Source organism: Rhinoderma darwinii, chromosome 3, assembly GCF_050947455.1.
Source record: "Rhinoderma darwinii isolate aRhiDar2 chromosome 3, aRhiDar2.hap1, whole genome shotgun sequence".
Taxonomy (NCBI): Eukaryota; Metazoa; Chordata; class Amphibia; order Anura; family Rhinodermatidae; genus Rhinoderma; species Rhinoderma darwinii.
The window spans coordinates 175,571,929-175,590,638 of record NC_134689.1 but is presented as its reverse complement, the minus strand read 5'-3'; positions in this window follow the sequence as shown (position 1 = coordinate 175,590,638).

The following is an 18,710-nucleotide window of genomic DNA, read 5'->3' as shown; positions in this document are numbered from 1 at the left end:
GGGCCCGTCCTGGAGCCGGGACATAATTATACCCACTCGCTGGCTCTCAGAACCTGAGGAGTGGGGCTTTAGACGGAAATAGAGCCTACAAATCTCCCGAAAGGAGAAAAAAGTCTTCCGGTCCCCTGAGAACCGCTCAGGCAACTTGAGGTGGGGTTCAAGAGGTGAGGTGGGGGGCATTACCAGGGTAGCATCATGCAGGTTGCCCCTCTGAGTCAGGGCTTGGACCTGTAGGGAGAGGTCCTGTATTTGCTGAGCCAGGGTCTCAAGGGGCTCCATAGTGTGTCAGGGACCAGGGTAGAAAAGGTATATGGGCCTGTGATTAAGTAATGACGGGGTAGGGAGACAGACAGGTGAGCCCTAATCTACCCGCCACTCAGTCCCTGCCTACTTGCAACGGCCCGTCCTAGGCGACGGCGTACAACTGGGCGACGGTCCCTACTCTCACTATGTGCACGACAGACAGATAGACAAGGGTACAAAGAAGCTAAGGGAAAAGGGGCAGATGCCCACAGCAACACCGTGAGCTACAAGAGTAGTGAACGTGCCGAGTCAAACCAGGAGTGTACGAAGTACCAAACGCAGAGCAAGGGAGTAGTCAGTAAAGCCAGGGTCAAAATGAAGCAGAGGACAAATAGTACAAGCAGCAGCAGCAGAGCCAGGAAACAAGCAGAATCACAGGCAAAGGAGAAGCAGGAAATTGAGGTATAAATAGCCTCCCAGCCTGAGTGGTAGAAGAAGGAGTCACTCTATCAGACTTAGGAGCAGGTGCAGACTGAGTAACCACGGGCGTCGACACAGAAGCTGTGTCTGGCAGATCCTTTACAGTTATGAGCTAGTTTAGATTTATGTAGATGACTCTCAATGGACAACTGGGCGTGTTTTTACTTTTTACAAACTGGGTGTTGTACAGAGGAGTGTATGAGGCTGACCAATCAGTGACTAATCAGTGTCCTACACTTCTCATTGTTCCAGCCCAGCATGATCCACAGCACAGTGTGATTGTGCAGTGAAAGAAGTAAACACGCTCAGTTGCTAAAAACACAATACACGCCCAGTTGGAAATAAGAGAAAACACGCCCAGTTGTCCATTAGAAAGGCTCATTTGCATAAATATAAAATTGCTCATAACTTAGCCAAAAATGATAGTTTAAAAACAAAACAAAAACGTTACTGTTATCTACATTGCAGCGCCGATCACATGCAATAGGAGATAGGGATTTGATAATCTGGTGACAGAGCTTCTTTAACTATAGGTCTCTCAAATATCGCTAATAAGTTACCAAAATTTATAAACTGTGGTTTTAACCTTAGCCATTGTTTATATATGGCTGACTGAAGTTGCAGATATTGCAGGAAACTAGAATTGGGAATAATTAAATTACCAGATAGCTGTTCAAAAGACATCAAACAATTGTAAAATAATAATTAACCAGCGCTGTCCTAGTTCCCGAAACCCTCTATTTTACATCATTCTTGAAGAAAAGGCTCCAAATAAGAGAGAACATATTAAACTTCAGAGAGCCAAATAAACGTCTAAATGCCCACCACACTTTGTGAAGCATTTTCAATGTTGGGAATAAATTTGTTCTCAACACCATGTAATTTTGTAAAATGGGATAGGAACTGCCCAACTACCTTGATCTTTACCAATCTGTGAACTCTCCAAACTGATTCTAGCTCTTTTATAACACCAGATTAAATCTCTAAACAAGCCTTCAAAAGACTTGAATATAGAGCTATTTGTAATAACTGGGGAATTTGTGACATCCAGCATTTGCATCCTGATTATCATTAACAATGCTAACCAATCGCCTCGATTGAAAGTAGCTCTACACCAAATTTGCATTTTCTCCCAAAATGTATTCACCAGGGAACCAAATTTTACAATTTTGATATTTGAATTCCAAAATATTTAAAACTATTTACACAAATCAAAAATCTATTGTTTAATGGATGCAAAAAACAGATTTTTCTTTATTTATCAGAACTCCTGATAATTTATCAAATAACTCCGGAATGTCTTTTGATTTATTTAGCAAGCTTTTTATACCTCACGTCATCAATATACATACTGACCCCATAATAAAAAACCTCTAACTCCATTATCTTTATGAGTGTGGTATAGTGGTACTATTTATTTGTGCGGTATAACGATATGTATGTTACGTTACATTTTATGGGTGGGGAGACTTTGTTAAGTTCTATGCTACTGTAGATATGTATGTGTGTATTTAAGTTCTAGGTAGGTGTGTGTGTGTGTGTGTGTGTGTGTGTGTGTGTGTGTGTGTGTGTGTGTGTGTGTGTGTGTGTTAGTATGTCCATGACCACAGCAACCTGTACAATAAATGTATAACATTATGATGATCACTGTATTGCCTAAAACTTGTAAAACCGCAAGTTCCTGCTTGCCACCGGCCCACCCACAAAAAGAGGGAGTGGGAGACAGGGGAGAGAAAAATAAAACAATGCACACTTTCATGGTACGCTGTGACTTGAAGTCTCACAACAGCTACAAGGAGCTATAGGTTACAGATCAGCACTGTATCAATATATTATAATTTTTCAATTTCATTGTATTTCTATTATTCTACTTTCTCTACATCTAAGCAGAAAAATACTTTTATTTTTTATTTTTTTGGGGCGTGGGGGGAGTATGGTCTATGTCAAATGATACTATGGGGCCCTGTGATTTCTTTGTATACCCCTGGTCACAGGAAATTTCTGATCTGGGCCCATACCTTTTATGGCCAGACAGCTCTGGGTCACATTTTATATGTCCTAACAACTGTCTGTGTACTATAGATATATGTCGACACAATATAGTTAAAATATGTAAATCTAAATCCAAATCTAAAAATAAGACCACAAATGCACATTTGTTGTTTTTCTTATAATAAATATTAAGTCCCAAAACATAAAATAATAGACATATTTAGTATCCTCATAACCATAACAAGAAGAAAGAAGAAGAGCAGCGGAATTGCTTTTTTCGGCATTTTTGGCAAAATAGATATTAAATTAACGCTAATTCATATGTAGAAAATGAATGCACATAAAAGTACAACTTGTCTAAATATTTAAAGGTACAAATGTAAAATACAAACATGCATTCTAAATAATTACATATTGTAGGTAATATTAAAACCTTGGAGACACAGCCAATTTTCTATTTTTCTTTTTCGTTTTTCCATCGACACATTCCAAGAGCCATTACCCTTTTAATGTTTTCATCCATATAGCCGTATGAGGGCTTATTTTTTTTGCAGAATGAGTTGCGGTTTTTAATGTCATCATTCAGTGTACCATATAATGTACTGGGAAACTGAAACAAAAATAATTTTTCGGGTGGAATGGAAAAAAATGATTCTTCCATTATTTTTTGGGTTTCTTTTGTACAGCCTTCACTGTGTGGTAGACATGTTAATTTTATTCTGCGGGTCAATATGATTATGGTGATGGTGAGTAAATTTATATTGTTTTTTATGCTTTACAAAGCAAAAACTCTTTGTTAAAGAAAACTCGTTCTGTGTTGGCTTAATAATTTCATGGCAAGGGGGGCGATCGCGAGAGAAAGGGAGACACCCAGAAGCCGCAGTAGCAATTGAGGGGTTAAACGACCAAGATTGGAGTTCACGCTAAACACAGCAATTGCAGGCAGGTGTCAGATGTTTGAAACAGCCAGCACCTGTCGCTTATGGTGTGGGCTCAGCTCCTGAGTCCACACCAAATTGTGATCGCGTACATTTAACGTAATAGTACGTTGAATGTTGCCAAGGAGTTAAAGAAAGGTCAGAACATGATGTAAAAGCATTTATAAGACATCATTTAAATCCACATAAACTGGGATATCCTATCACTAGGAAGAAAGAAATACATTCTAACTTTTATTAACACTAAAACAGTCCATAAAGACCAAATTATAAGCATGAAAATATTGAGTATCGAATTGACACAGAGTTACCTACAGGATATAGCTCACGTTAAATCAGAGCAGATACTGAGAAAATCGAGAGGTATAACAGTGTCAAGGCAGTTATAGACACTGGCGTAGCTATAGGGGTCGCAGCGGTCGCAATTGTGACCGGGCCCTGAAGCCAGGGGGGCCCACGGCCCCCCGCACCACATCAATAAAAAGTTACTATAGTAACTCGGGCCGCGGGCCCCTGTTACTATAGTAACATACTTTACTTACCTTCCTGGTTCCGGATCGCAGCGGAGGTCCTGACGTCAAGCGCTGTGCGCAGAGCATTAAGTCACAGCGCTATGCGCCGCGCACAGCATCGAGACGACAGAACTCCCGCCGCGGCCGAAGAGGAAGGTAAGGTTAACCCTGACTGGCGGGGTCCGACTCCCGGGACCCGCCAATCAGCTGTTTTGAAGGGGCCGCAGCACTCGTACGAGAGCTGCTCCCCTTCATTCCGGTCACTTCATTCCGGTCACACTGTGAATCGGTGTCGGCGATTCACAGTGTGAGCAAGTAGTAAAATGAAGGGGAAGCAGCTCTCGTACGAGTGCTGCGGCCCCTTTAAAACAGCTGATTTGCGGGTCCCGGGCGACACTTCAGCTATTGATGGCCTATCCTGTGGATAGGCCATCAATGTTTAGGGACTGCACAACCCCTAAGCCTACGATGTAGCAGGCTTAGGGGGCCCATGAGACAGGATCACAGATTGTGTGATCCTGTCTGCTGGGCCCTGTATCTAAGCCAATCACATGGTAGGCTTAGATACATGGCCCATGCGTGATCCTGTCTGCTGGGCCCTGTATCTAAGCCTACCACACCGTCACTTTAGATACAGGGCCCCAGCACACAGTAATCTTATACTGTATAAGATTACTGTCTGCTGGACCCTGTATCTAAGCCTACCTTGTGGTAGGCTTAGATACAGGGTCCCACAGACATTATCACACATGGGCCCTGTATCTAAGCCTTAGGGTATGTGCACAGACACTAATTACGTCCGTAATTGACGGACGTATTTCAGCCGCAAGTACCGGACCGAACACAGTGCAGGGAGCCGGGCTCCTAGCATCATAGTTATGTACGATGCTAGGAGTCCCTGCCTCGCTGCAGGACAACTGTCCCATACTGTAAACCTGTTTTCAGTACGGGACAGTTGTCTGGCAGTGAGGCAGGGACTACTAGCGTCGTACATAAGTACGACACTAGGAGCCCGGCTCCCTGCACTGTGTTCGGTCTGGTACTTGCGGCCGAAATACGTCCGTCAATTACGGACGTAATTAGTGTGTGTGCACATACCCTAACACATGTGTTACTTATCATTTTTTGTGTGTTTTCTTACAGGTTCGGTCGTTGGACTACGGCGGATTCCAGGACTACTTCGATGACAGCTTTTTTTTTATTAATAAAATGGTTAATGAGGTTTTGTGGGTTTTTTTTTTATTTCAATTAAATATTTTTTCTATGTCTTTGTTTTTTTTTAAACTATATTACTACCGCCTTAGTAATGGCCGCCGGCTGATTGACAGCATCCATTGCTAAGGCGGGGCTTAGTGTTAGCCGATGCAGAGGCTAACACTAACCCCCATTATTACCCCGGTACCCACCGCCACCAGGGGTGCTGGGAAGAGCCGGGTACGATCCAGTACTTGACCATCTGTAGTGATGGTCGGCCACTGGGGTGGCCGCAGGCTGGTATTATCAGGAGGGGAAAGGCCAAAAACAGTGGCCCTTCCCACCCTGGTGATGCTAGGCTGCTGCTGCTTTATTGTATCTGGCTGGTTATAAAAATAGGGGGGACCCCACGTCATTTAAAAAAAAAAATATATAATAATAATTGGAAAGAACGATGTTGGGTCCCCCCCAATTTTCATAACCAGCCAGATACAACACAGCAGCAGCAGGCAGCATTACAAGGGTGGGAAGGGCCACTGTTTTTGGCCTTCCCCAGCCTAATACTACCAGCCTGCGGCCACCCCGGTGCCTGCCCGTCACTACAGATGGTCGGGTACTGGTTCGTACCCTGCTCTTCCCAGTACCCCTGGTGGCGGTGGGTACCGGGGTAATAATGGGGGTTAGTGTTGGCCTCTGCACCTGCTAACATTAAGCCCTGCCTTAGTAATGGAGGTTGTCAATCAGCCAGCGGCCATTACTAAGGCAGTGATAATAAAGTTTAAAAAGATACAAGCACATAGAAAAAATATTTTATTGAAATAAAAACAACCCTCATTAACCATTTTATAAAAAAAACGCCGTCATTGAAGTCCTCGTATCCGAAGTCCAACAACCGAACCTGTAAAAAAACACAAACACACAAAAATAATCAGTAACACATAAAGAAGCAAAATTATTATTCTTACCTATCCTGGGTCCAGCGCTGGAGCCGCAATGTCAGCGAGCTGGGCCCTGTATCTAATCCTATCATGTGTGATACAGTCTGCTGAGCTGTGTATCTAATCCAATCATGTGTGATACTGTCTGCTGGGCCCTGTATCTAATCGTATCTTGTGTGATACTGTCTGCTGGGCCCTATATCTAATCCGATCATGTGTGATACTGTCTGCTGAGCCACTGTATCTAATCCTATCATGTGTGATACTGCCTTCTGAGCCACTGTATCTAATCCTATCATGTGTGGTACTGTCTGCTGAGCCACTGTATCTAATCCTATCATGTGTGGTAATGTCTGCTGAGCCACTGTATCTAATCCTATCATGTGTGATACTGTCTGCTGGGCCACTGTATCTAATCCTATCATGTGTGATACTGCCTTCTGAGCCACTGTATCTAATCCTATCATGTGTGATACTGCCTGCTGAGCCACTGTATCTAATCATATCTATAGTTTATAGGGTCATAGTGCTATAGATATGCTATGATATACATTTTAAGCCCTGAGGGTATGTTCACATGGCAGCGTCTGTTACGGCTGAAATTATGGTGCTGTTTTCAGGAGAAAACAGCACCGTAATTTCAGCCGTAATGGCATGTGCAGGCGTCTTTTGCTGCGTCCATTCCGGACGTAATTGGAGCTGTTTTTCTATGGAGTCCATGGAAAACGGCTCCATTTACGTCTGAAGAAGTGACAGGCGTCTTTTTTACGCGCCGCCTTTTGACAGTGGCGCGTAAAAAAAAATGACCGTCGGCACAGAACATCGTAAGACCCATTCAAATGAATGGGCAGATGTTTGCCAACGCTTTTGAGACGCATTTTCGGACGTAATTCAATGCTAAAACGCCCGCATTACGTCCGTAAATAGGGTGTGTGAACCCAGCCTTAGTGACGCCTCTGGCTGCTAGTGCTGCATTGTTGGGTCACTTAGGAGACCCAGTGATGCAGCTGAAAGCGGACCGTCGGCCATGAGAAGTTTGCGGGGAGGGGGGGGGGCCCAGTAAGAATTCTTGCATCGGGGCCCATGAGCCTCTAGCTACGCCCCTGGTTATAGACAACGTTTAATAATGCTGCCCCATCCTAATAAAATATGTCCTGTCTGCACACAGTTATTTCTCCCTCTTCTCTCAGTATAACTCAGTATATGTACAAGCTATGTAAATTAGTTTTAGCCTGTACAAAGATTTATGTCAATTTGATACTCTGGAAAGTTTGCAAAACATTTTGTTTCTTGATCTTACTATATTCCTATTGATAGTTACATTGCTTTAAAAATATACAGAGTGAGATTTACCTTCAACAACCACAAAAACTCTTGACCTACTGTACACTGTAGTTTTTACTGATTTCAAGGAGACAAAAAAATATAGCAGCACTCTGTGGGCGCTAAGATATCTGCAAACATTAAATATTTGAATAATTTGCATTACAGTTTTATTTAGTTTACCCCTTCCTGAATATTTCCTGCCTGTAATAGTAAATAGCAAGATCAGTAGCGTAGCTAGCGGGGAGGCAGCTCCCGCCACTCTGCTCCCTCCTGCCGCTATCACCATGACTGTGCGCGGCCATGCTGTATTATTATTCAAGCTAGCAGACGTGCCACTCGCTAGGCACGTCTGCTAGAGCACGTTTCTGACACTGCCCACCAGGAGCAGAAGAAGCCTGCGTGTGAGGAGAGGGTGAGAGAGCACCCCCCACCATGGATACAGTTATGAAAATATACAGGGATAATGGCTGTTTAACTCCTTCCCCCTGCTTGCATTCTGGACCCTAATGGCCAAGCCATTTTTTACATTTTTCCATTGTCACATTCGAAGGTCTTGTTTTTTTTTGTTGTTCTTTTATAAATTCTCTTTTATTAAAGGTTTTAACATACTAAACAACAAGAAAAACAAAACTTACATCCATCGTAATAACATTCTTACAATGTAGCAGCAGGTTACGTAAATCAAATGTCCTTAGAAAATTTGTCTAAGAGTGAATGGGATAAATCCCGACATATCGGCATGAAATAAAGTGTGAAAGAAAAATAAAGACATGCATTCCAGAGAGTGGACCACGGGGTTCACTTCCCTATATTATAACCTAATAAACGAAAACCCTCTCATCGAGGATCAAATATCAGCAACCTACTGTATTCGTAAAAGAACACAAAGGGAAGGAAAGAAAATAATAATTACATAAAAGGGTAGATACAGTACAAAAGATACAGTCTCCCTGGTGGTGGGAAAGTATGGAATGTCAGCACCTTATAATGTCCCTGATCTCGTCATTCAAAATAAATCAAGTGTCATGAGATAGAAATTATTCGTACCCTAATCCCCTACATGCTAGTTTACCTAATCTAGAAAGAGCTTCTTGAAATATGCCTACCTCTAGCTAGTCCCCTGTCAATATATTGTTACTGGATAATTACTGGATAATTGTTCTAAATATTGTTTCCAAGGTTGCCATGTTTTAAGAAAGCTGTCCCTTGTGAAAGTATTCCAGCCCACCAACTCCTCAAGTCTATATAGTTGATGCATTTTAGACCACCAGACCTCTATCGTAGGGGAATAAGGTCTTGTTTTTTGCGGGACGACTTGTAGTTTTTATTGGTACCATTTGAGAGTAGATGCGACTTTTTGATCACTTTTTATCACATTTTTTTAAAGTCAGGATTAACAGAAAATTTTTCCATTGTTTTTTATTTTATTTTTTACGGCGTTCACAGTGCGGGTTAAATAATTTAACCGCTTTATAGTCGGGGTCGTTACGGACGCGGCGATACCAAATATGTGTAACTTTTTGGCTTTATTGTGGGTTTTTCTAATAGTAAAGCATTTTGTAAGGGGAAAAAGAGGGTTTTTCATTTATTTTTTTTCACATTTTTTTAATTAACTTTATTCAACTTTTTTTTTACTTTTTTACTAGTCCCACTAGGGGACTTCACTATGCGATCCTCCGATCACTATTATAATACACTGCAATACTTTTGTATTGCAGTGTATTACTGCCTGTCCGTTTAAAACGGACAGGCATCTGCTAGGTCATGCCTCCGGCATGACCTAGCAGGCATTTACTATGGGCAGACCTCAGGGCCTTTATTAGGCCCCCGGCTGCCATCGGAGACACAGACACTCAGCGATCTTATCGCCGGGTGTCGGTGGGATGAGAGGGAGCTCGCTCTCTCCAAAATCACTCAGATGCGGTGCACGCTATTGAGCACCGCATCTGAGGGGTTAAACGGCTGAGATCGATACTAATCTCAATCTCACCCGGCAGAGTAGGGATGTCGCCAGCCCTCAGCTACCTCTGGCAGCTGAGAGCACGGAGATTTGACAGCTCCCTGCTCTGTTTACTTTATTCTAATGCAGCACCGTGGAATGGCGGGGCTGTAGAATAAAGCCCATTAATGACCGCCATGAAAAGGCTTATCGGCGGTCATTAAGGGGTTAAACAGGAATGATGGGGGTTAATACAGGGATAATGGCTGGACTACCCATCATCCCTGTATATAACCCCCATCATACCTGTATATACCAGCCTGGCTGGTATACATAGGGATGATGATGGTCATATACACACTTCTGACACTGCCCACCAGGAGCAGAAGGAGCCTGAATGTGAGGAGTAGGTGAGCAAGCACCCCTCCCCCAATGGATCCTGTTATGAAAATATACAGGGGTAATGGCTGATTTAAACAGGGATAATTTGGGTTAATACATGGATGATGGCTGGACTACCCATCATCCCTGTATATAACCCCCATCATCTCTGTATATTCCAGCATGGCTGGTATACACAGGGATGATGGGGTTATATACAGGGATGATGGCTGGTATATACAGGGATCATGGGGGTTATATACAGCGAAGATTGCTGGAGCAGCCATCATTCATGTATATAACACCCATCATCCCTGTGCACAATTCCCCTATAATCCCTGTATACACCAGCCATCATCCCTGTATATAACCCCCATCATCACGGAAAATAACACCATCATACCTGTATATACCAGCACCTTTGAACGACGCGTCATTCAGCTCCAGCAGATCTGTTCAGAAGAGAGCAGATCTGCATTGCCATCGGACAGCGTGGGAACGGGATCATGTGAGTATGTAAAATTATTTGTTTTTTGTAATAAAACTGTGAATGGCATTATCTACAGGGAGGCTCTATCTACAAGGTTGGGTTGTCCATATGTGAAGATTTGGGCCACTGTATACAGGGGGGTCTATATGTGGGGCACTATCTATAGGGGGTCTATATGTGGGGATGTGGGGCACTATATACAGGGGGGTCTATCTGTGGGGATGTGGGCCACTATATACAGGGGGTCTACATGTGGGGATGTGGGGCTCTATCTACAGGGGGGGGTTATGTATGTGGGGCACTATATACAGGGGGAGCTATATGTGAGACACTATACAGGGGTGGGCTATATGTAGAGCACTATCTATAGGGGAGCTCTTTTTAGAGCACTTTCTATAGGGTGGGCTATATGTGGGAAACTATATACAGGGGTGGGTTACCTGTGGGAAACTAGCTACAGGGGGGCTATATGTAGTGCACAGTCTACAGGGGTAGGCTATATGTGGGACACTATATATAGGGGGAACTATATGTGAGACACTATCTACAGAGCTGGGCTATACGTGGAGCACTATCTATAGGGGAAGCTATATAATAAACCAGAGAAAAAGAGTCCATATATATCCACATCTGAAGAAATTAAACATCTTTATTGATAATAAATACATAGAACAAAAAGCAGAGAATCTAAAAATGAGTCCTTGACTAAGTCACAATACCAATATAAAACGGAATATTAAGTCACATAAGAGTATACATGTTACATTGATAATCGGAATTACTCCTACACAGGGTATATCTATAAAAATTATATAAATAATAAGATGTAAATACAAAAAGTACAGCAGACCGGACCATTAGACCATTTGCCTAAGGAAACTAGTGTTCCTGGGGAAATAACAAGTGTCCCTATGAATCCAGTGAATGCACTTACCCATATTGAGGAGAATCGTGTGACCCAGAGTGTGGAGGGGCGCACTTCCACACTCTGGGTCACACGATTCTCCTCAATATGGGTAAGTGCATTCACTGGATTCATAGGGACACTTGTTATTTCCCCAGGAACACTAGTTTCCTTAGGCAAATGGTCTAATGGTCCGGTCTGCTGTACTTTTTGTATTTACATCTTATTATTTATATAATTTTTATAGATATACCCTGTGTAGGAGTAATTCCGATTATCAATGTAACATGTATACTCTTATGTGACTTAATATTCCGTTTTATATTGGTATTGTGACTTAGTCAAGGACTCATTTTTAGATTCTCTGCTTTTTGTTCTATGTATTTATTATCAATAAAGATGTTTAATTTCTTCAGATGTGGATATATATGGACTCTTTTTCTCTGGTTTATTATATATTGTTAGAGTCTTTATCTCTAATTGTGTCATATGGATGGTTGAGATTTCTTCTCCCACCTTTATACCTATGTCCTGTGAGACTTCGCGTCTAATCAGGGGAAGCTATATGTAGGGCAGCACGGTGGCTCAGTGGTTAGCACTATTGCCTTGCAGCTCTGGAGTCCATATGGGGGGCACTATCTACAGAGGGTTATATGTGGGACACTATATACAGGGGCTTCTATGTAGGGCACTATCTAAAGAGGCTCTATGAGGGTCACTATCTACTGGGGGCTATGGGGGCACTATCTACAGGGGGCACGGTTTGTGTGTGTGTGTGTGTGTGTGTGTGTGTGTGTGTGTGTGTGTGTGTGATACAGTGTATGGTACTATTATAATCAGGGACACCGTGTATGGCGCTATTATAGTTAGTGGTGCAGTGTATGGCGCTTTATTATATTTAGTGGTGTTGAGAATTGTAACTTTGTTTATAGGTGCAGAAATGTTTTAAAAGTGAGAAGCTGAAGACATCTGAGCGGAAAACTGCAGAAATGGGTTATGGCCGGTAGAAACCCATCATAGATGTCTGGACCAGAAGGAGAAGAAAAGAACTAGAGTCTGAGATCGTCACTGGTGAGTCACTTAATGTAAATGTTTATTCTGCCTCTAATCAGCCCTGTAGTCGCTGTATGATCTGCAGCGAGATGATTGTGAATGATTTTTTGGGTGAAACAGCATCTCCCAGCATATCCTTACCATTGTTCGGGCCATGCTGGGAGTTGTAGTTTTACCCCGTACAAACCTATACGGCAGAGGCTGCACTAAATTGAGCTGTATGAGATTGGTTTTGGTGCTGTATATATGTAATGAGCTTGGCTCTGGGGATATAAATATGTACTAAGGTTGGTTCTGGTGCTGTATATATGTACTGAGCTTTGTTCTGGTGCTGTATATATGTACTGAGGTTGGTTCTAGTGCTGTAGTTATGTACTGAGTTTGGTTCTAGTGCTGTATATATGTATGAGCTTGATTGTGGTACTGTATATATGTATGAGCTTGGTTCTGGTGTTGTATATATGTAGTAAGCTTTGTTCTGGTGCTGTATATATGTACTGAGCTTGGTTCTGGTGCTGTATATATGTCAGAGCTTTGTTCTGGATCTGTAATTATATAGGATATATATTATATAGGATATATTTATAATAACAAAATTGCAGGGAAGATGGAATTGTTTTTAATTCATTGTATATTTAGTGGGAGCCTGTCTGGTAGTTTTAATCCCTTGAGCCGCCACCATACGGTAATACATGACCTGACACTATTTCCAAACATTCCCTTGTATGTTTTTTTCATATGCAGCAAAATCTTTAAAATCCATTTTTAAAACGGTGCACACTATATGCTAATTACACATGAAAGGGTCATGGGGCGGTGCCGCTATCCTGAAGAGTCACATAGTCCTGCCTCCAAACCCACCTTTCCATGTTTGAGTGACATCTCCCTGGCTGATACAACTTTCTCGGATCGCCATTGCCTTGTGGCACTATACACAAGGGGGGCTGTGTGGCACTATTCACAAAGGGGGGCTGAATGGCACTATACACAAGGGGGAACTGTATGGCACTTATTACACGGGGGAGGGCTGTGGCACTATACACATGGTGGAACTGTATGGCACATATTACAAGGGGAGGGCTGTGGCTCTATCTACAGGGGTATGTGTGTGGCACTATCTACTAAGGGGGGCTGTGCTGCACTATCTACTAAGGGGTGGCTGTGTGGCACTATATACAAGGGAGGGGGGCTGTGTGGCACTATATACAGTGGGAGCTGTATAGCGCTATATACAGTGGGGGCTTTATCGCACTATCTACAGGAGGCTGTATGGCACTATCTACAAGGGGGAGATGGGGGCGCTATCTACAAATGGGGTGTTACACTGTCTATAGGCAGGGCTATATAGCACTGTCTACAGGGGGGCTGTATGGAACATTCTACAGGGGGCACTATTTATAAGGGGGGCTGCTTGTGGAACTCGGGGGGGGGGGGCCCCGGTCAAGAGTTTGCTATGGGGCCCAGTCTTTCCTAGTTACGCCCCTGACATGGCAGATGAAAAGAACTGATTTTCAGCAGCAGAAATTTTTGCAACAAGTGTGACTGTAGCCTAACAGCAGAAACCAGGGCACAGTAAGCCTTCCCTCATAAACATTATATTATCATATGTTGTTGTCAGCAGCAGCATTTTCGGACAATTATCTAATGTTTATGTCCAGCTTAAGTTATCCCAGCATTATAAGCCAGCGTGACTGAGGAGGATGCCTCGGCAATATTTATATGCCAAGGGCCCCTACTAATTGGGATTCAGGCCTGCAAATATGTACAACATGTACAACATGTATTTGTGCACTATTACCTGTTTTTATGTGATCATTGGAGAATACTCTGAATGTATGAAATTTGCATAGTGATTCAGTATCTGTAGGTAGATTTATATAGTTAATATAATCAAAGGATTTGTATAGGATTAGAAAAACATGGCTGCTTTGTTTTTAAAAACATTGCCATACCTGTCCCCAGGTTGTCTGTGGTATTGCAGCTCAGTCCTAATCATTTTATTGGAGCTGAGCTGCAATACCAGACACAACAAATGACAGGTCATTTGCAGTTTCTCGAAGAAAGCAGCCATGGTTATTTAATTATGAACAACCCTTTTAATACATGAATGATGTATACTTTCAATCAATTTTAAACTAGCTATGAATAACACTTTTTCAGTAAGCCAGACAACAATATATATATAAAACAATATAACAGATTTTATATATATATATATATATATATATATATATATATATATATATATATATAAAGAAAATTTGCAGCACTCCAATGTGAAAAAAGTGGTTGTTCATTCAATCCAAGAGCAACAGCAACGTTTCAATCCTACAATAGGATCTTTATCAAGCCTAGTGACGCATCTACTACAGGAAACTAATATAGGGTTGAGACTATTTGACATAATTAGTCTCTTGATTACAACATAATCATTTATGCCTCAGTGGTGTTAAAATCAATCGTTATAACCACACTCACCAACCAGAACTTCAGATACATCAGGTGAATCATTAGTATGTAGATTCGTAGGCATACATTGTAGCAAACAGCTGCACACCTAATGTCATTAGACTTCGATACATCCGTATAAAGCCAAGAGACGGAAGTGTATCGTCGATCAGCAGCAAGACGCATCGGACGCATCAATATGATGTAATGCGTGTCAATGCGTTCCACTGAACTGATCATGTGTGAAGCGGCATCATAGGTTGCCAAGCAACTGATGCAACTATGTAACGGATAACTAGTAACACGGCTGTGTCGGACAAAAAGTCTGAATTGTAAACAAGACAAATAAATTAATCAATGCTCCTCATGGTAAGGAATGGAGATATTAAAATAGTGTTACAATATTATGTTATTATATTAGCTTCTTATGAATGATCCACACGTTGGCACAAAGAGCTCTGTCCGCAACTAAGTATAAAGAGCGTCCTTCTACCTAGAGTTTTAGGAACCACATAGCATCGTCTTCACGTGCATAGGATGTCCCATCCCCCTCATCCGTGTAACGGACCAGGATTGTCGTATCAGCGACACCATCTCTCATAAAGCATATATATTCTTTTCTCACATTTAAAAAAAAAAAACTTTTTTATATATAAATATCTCTACATCACTCGACACCACAGTAGGAGACTAGAAAAAGTTCAACAGATAATAAACATCTTTATTGATATCATAAGACTAGATGAATATGACACAGCCGTGTCAGATATCCCTAATACAGTAATTTTACTATTAAAAATAAAGAAAGAGATTCCGAAATTCTGTTGGGAGTGGTATTTCGATCTAGAAAAATACAAAAATATAAAAATTAGTATTTATCACATATTGACAAGAAATTCATCATAAGAAATACAAATGCTAGTGTGTCAACATTCTTTATACTAGGGAGGACATCAAAGAATCCAAGGAGAGAGATATGCGAGCGTCATACAGCTATCCTATCTACAGCAAATTCTACATTAAGTCCAAATGGTTTCAATGTATTTAATCGGAATATCCACCTCAATTCTTTTTTATGTAATGCCAAATGACGATCGCCGCCTAATTGTAGTATAGGAACATGGTCCAGGATCATAAATGTTAGATCCCTCTCATTGTGACCATATTCCGAAAAATGCTTAGACACAGGTAAGTCAAGTTTCTTTTTGCGTATCGAGAAACGATGATTATTTAACCGGGTTTTGAAAGCACAAGTTGTCTCCCCTACATATAGGAGGCCACAGGGACACCATAACACGTATATGACCCAATCCGAGTCACAAGTGAAATTGTGTCTGATTTTAAATTGTTGTCCAGTAACTGGATGTCTAAAGGAATCACCCTTGCACATCAAAGTGCAGTTGACGCATCTGTAACAAGGAATATTACCCGGTTTCAGGGGGTTTAAAGATTGATTGTAATACTTTCTTTTGTTCTGACACTCTGGTTTTCACCAGTCTATCTCGAAGATTTTGTGAACGTCTATAAGACATAAGAGGATTATTATTCAATTCATCAATGTGTCCAAAGCTATTGCTAATAATTGGCCAATGTCTGTTCATAATTTTAGAAATATCCCCACTTATATCATTATAAGTTGAAATGAATGGAATACGTTTCCGTTTTCCACCCACTAGAGCTTTTTTTAGGTTGTAGCAAGCTATCCCTCGCTGTATTATCAATCTTATTTCTATGTGTCCACAGTAGTGCTTTAGGGTAGCCTCTTTGAAGAAAATTGCCAATCATAATATCTAAAGATGTATCAAGATCTTCCTGTCTGTCAGTATTGCGTTTGGCCCTAATCATCTGGCTATACGGCAAGGACCTAACCATATTCCTCGGATGACAACTGTCAAATCGTAGTAAAGTATTCCGGTCAGTCTCTTTGGTATACATTTTAGTTCTTAATATGTTGTTATCAATCAATATAGTAACATCCAAAAATTGGATATTATCCATAGAATGTGTCATAGTAAACTGAATATCCTCATCCAAGGAATTAAGAAATTGATGAAAATCAGTTAGTGTAGTGACAGTATCAGTCCAAATGAGGAAGATGTCGTCTATGTAACGCCACCACCTCAAAACATGTGAGAAGTGGTGGGATACATAGACTGACATCTCCTCGATATTGTCCATAAAAATATTGGCGTACGTGGGAGCCATATTGGATCCCATGGCCATCCCTTTCAATTGGATGTAATAACTATCCTTAAAAAGAAAATAGTTAGAAGTCAAAATAAGTTCTACCAATGACATAATAAACTCGCATGAACTGTTATCATAGTTAGAAGTCATTAATTTACGTCTTACAGCATCATGCCCTTTATCATGGCTAATAGAAGTGTAAAGAGAAGTGACATCAAAAGAGACCAAAATGGATCCCTCTGGTAAGTCTACTGATCTTAATTTTTGTAAAAAATCAGTGGTGTCCCTAATATAAGATTTGGAGTTAATGGCAAAATTTCTCAGCACTTTATCCACAAAGATAGAGATATTACTCATTAATGAACCCCGGCCATTAATGTATCTCCATATCTCCATTCCTTACCATGAGGAGCATTGATTAATTTATTTGTCTTGTTTACAATTCAGACTTTTTGTCCGACACAGCCGTGTTACTAGTTATCCGTTACATAGTTGCATCAGTTGCTTGGCAACCTATGATGCCGCTTCACACATGATCAGTTCAGTGGAACGCATTGACACGCATTACATCATATTGATGCGTCCGATGCGTCTTGCTGCTGATCGACGATACACTTCCGTCTCTTGGCTTTATACGGATGTATCGAAGTCTAATGACATTAGGTGTGCAGCTGTTTGCTACAATGTATGCCTACGAATCTACATACTAATGATTTACCTGATGTATCTGAAGTTCTGGTTGGTGAGTGTGGTTATAACGATTGATTTTAACACCACTGAGGCATAAATGATTATGTTGTAATCAAGAGACTAATTATGTCAAATAGTCTCAACCCTATATTAGTTTCCTGTAGTAGATGTGTCACTAGGCTTGATAAAGATCCTATTGTAGGATTGAAACGTTGCTGTTGTTCTTGGATTGAATAAACCACCACTTTTTTCACATTGGAGTGCTGCAAATTTTCTTTCTTTATATACTACTACACGTCCGAGGATCGGGACGTTTTGCTGGGCACCTGATCGATTGATTCTGTGTGAGTGCTGCTGCTTTCTTGTTTACTATATATATATATATATATATATATATATATATATATATATATACTGCAATAGTAGAGGACAAGTAACAGCACCAGGACTTCAATGATGGAGATATGTTGGTTTATTCACCACAGAGTGAACAGAATGGGCAACGTTTGGGTTCGCACCTGAACCTTTCTCAAGCTAATCAAAAGTACATAGTGCCAAGTATATATAGGAAGTACATAAAGTATACAGTATGTAATACAATAAATTCATAATACATAATAATAAACATATAAAAGAGCATACATATGTAAAAAGTGAATCCATATAAAACAGTGTTACATGATTAGTGTTTTTAAACACAATATCTCCAAATAATGCAAAAAATGCAAATGCAATATAGGCTAAAACACTACTATTATATTTTATTATATCAAACACTCATAATGAAGTGAGGAGGGCAGAGGCAAATCATACATTCAAATAAACTTAATTTATGAAATTAATAGGAAAACGTACAATGCCATATCATTGATGTGCATGGAGCAAACACCGGCGTCTTGTAATACCCAATGCAGGTACCGCAAGATGGCGCAGGTACCGGAAATGCGTCACTGGAAGGCATCTCTGGACCGCAGGGAAAGTTATGATATATCGGG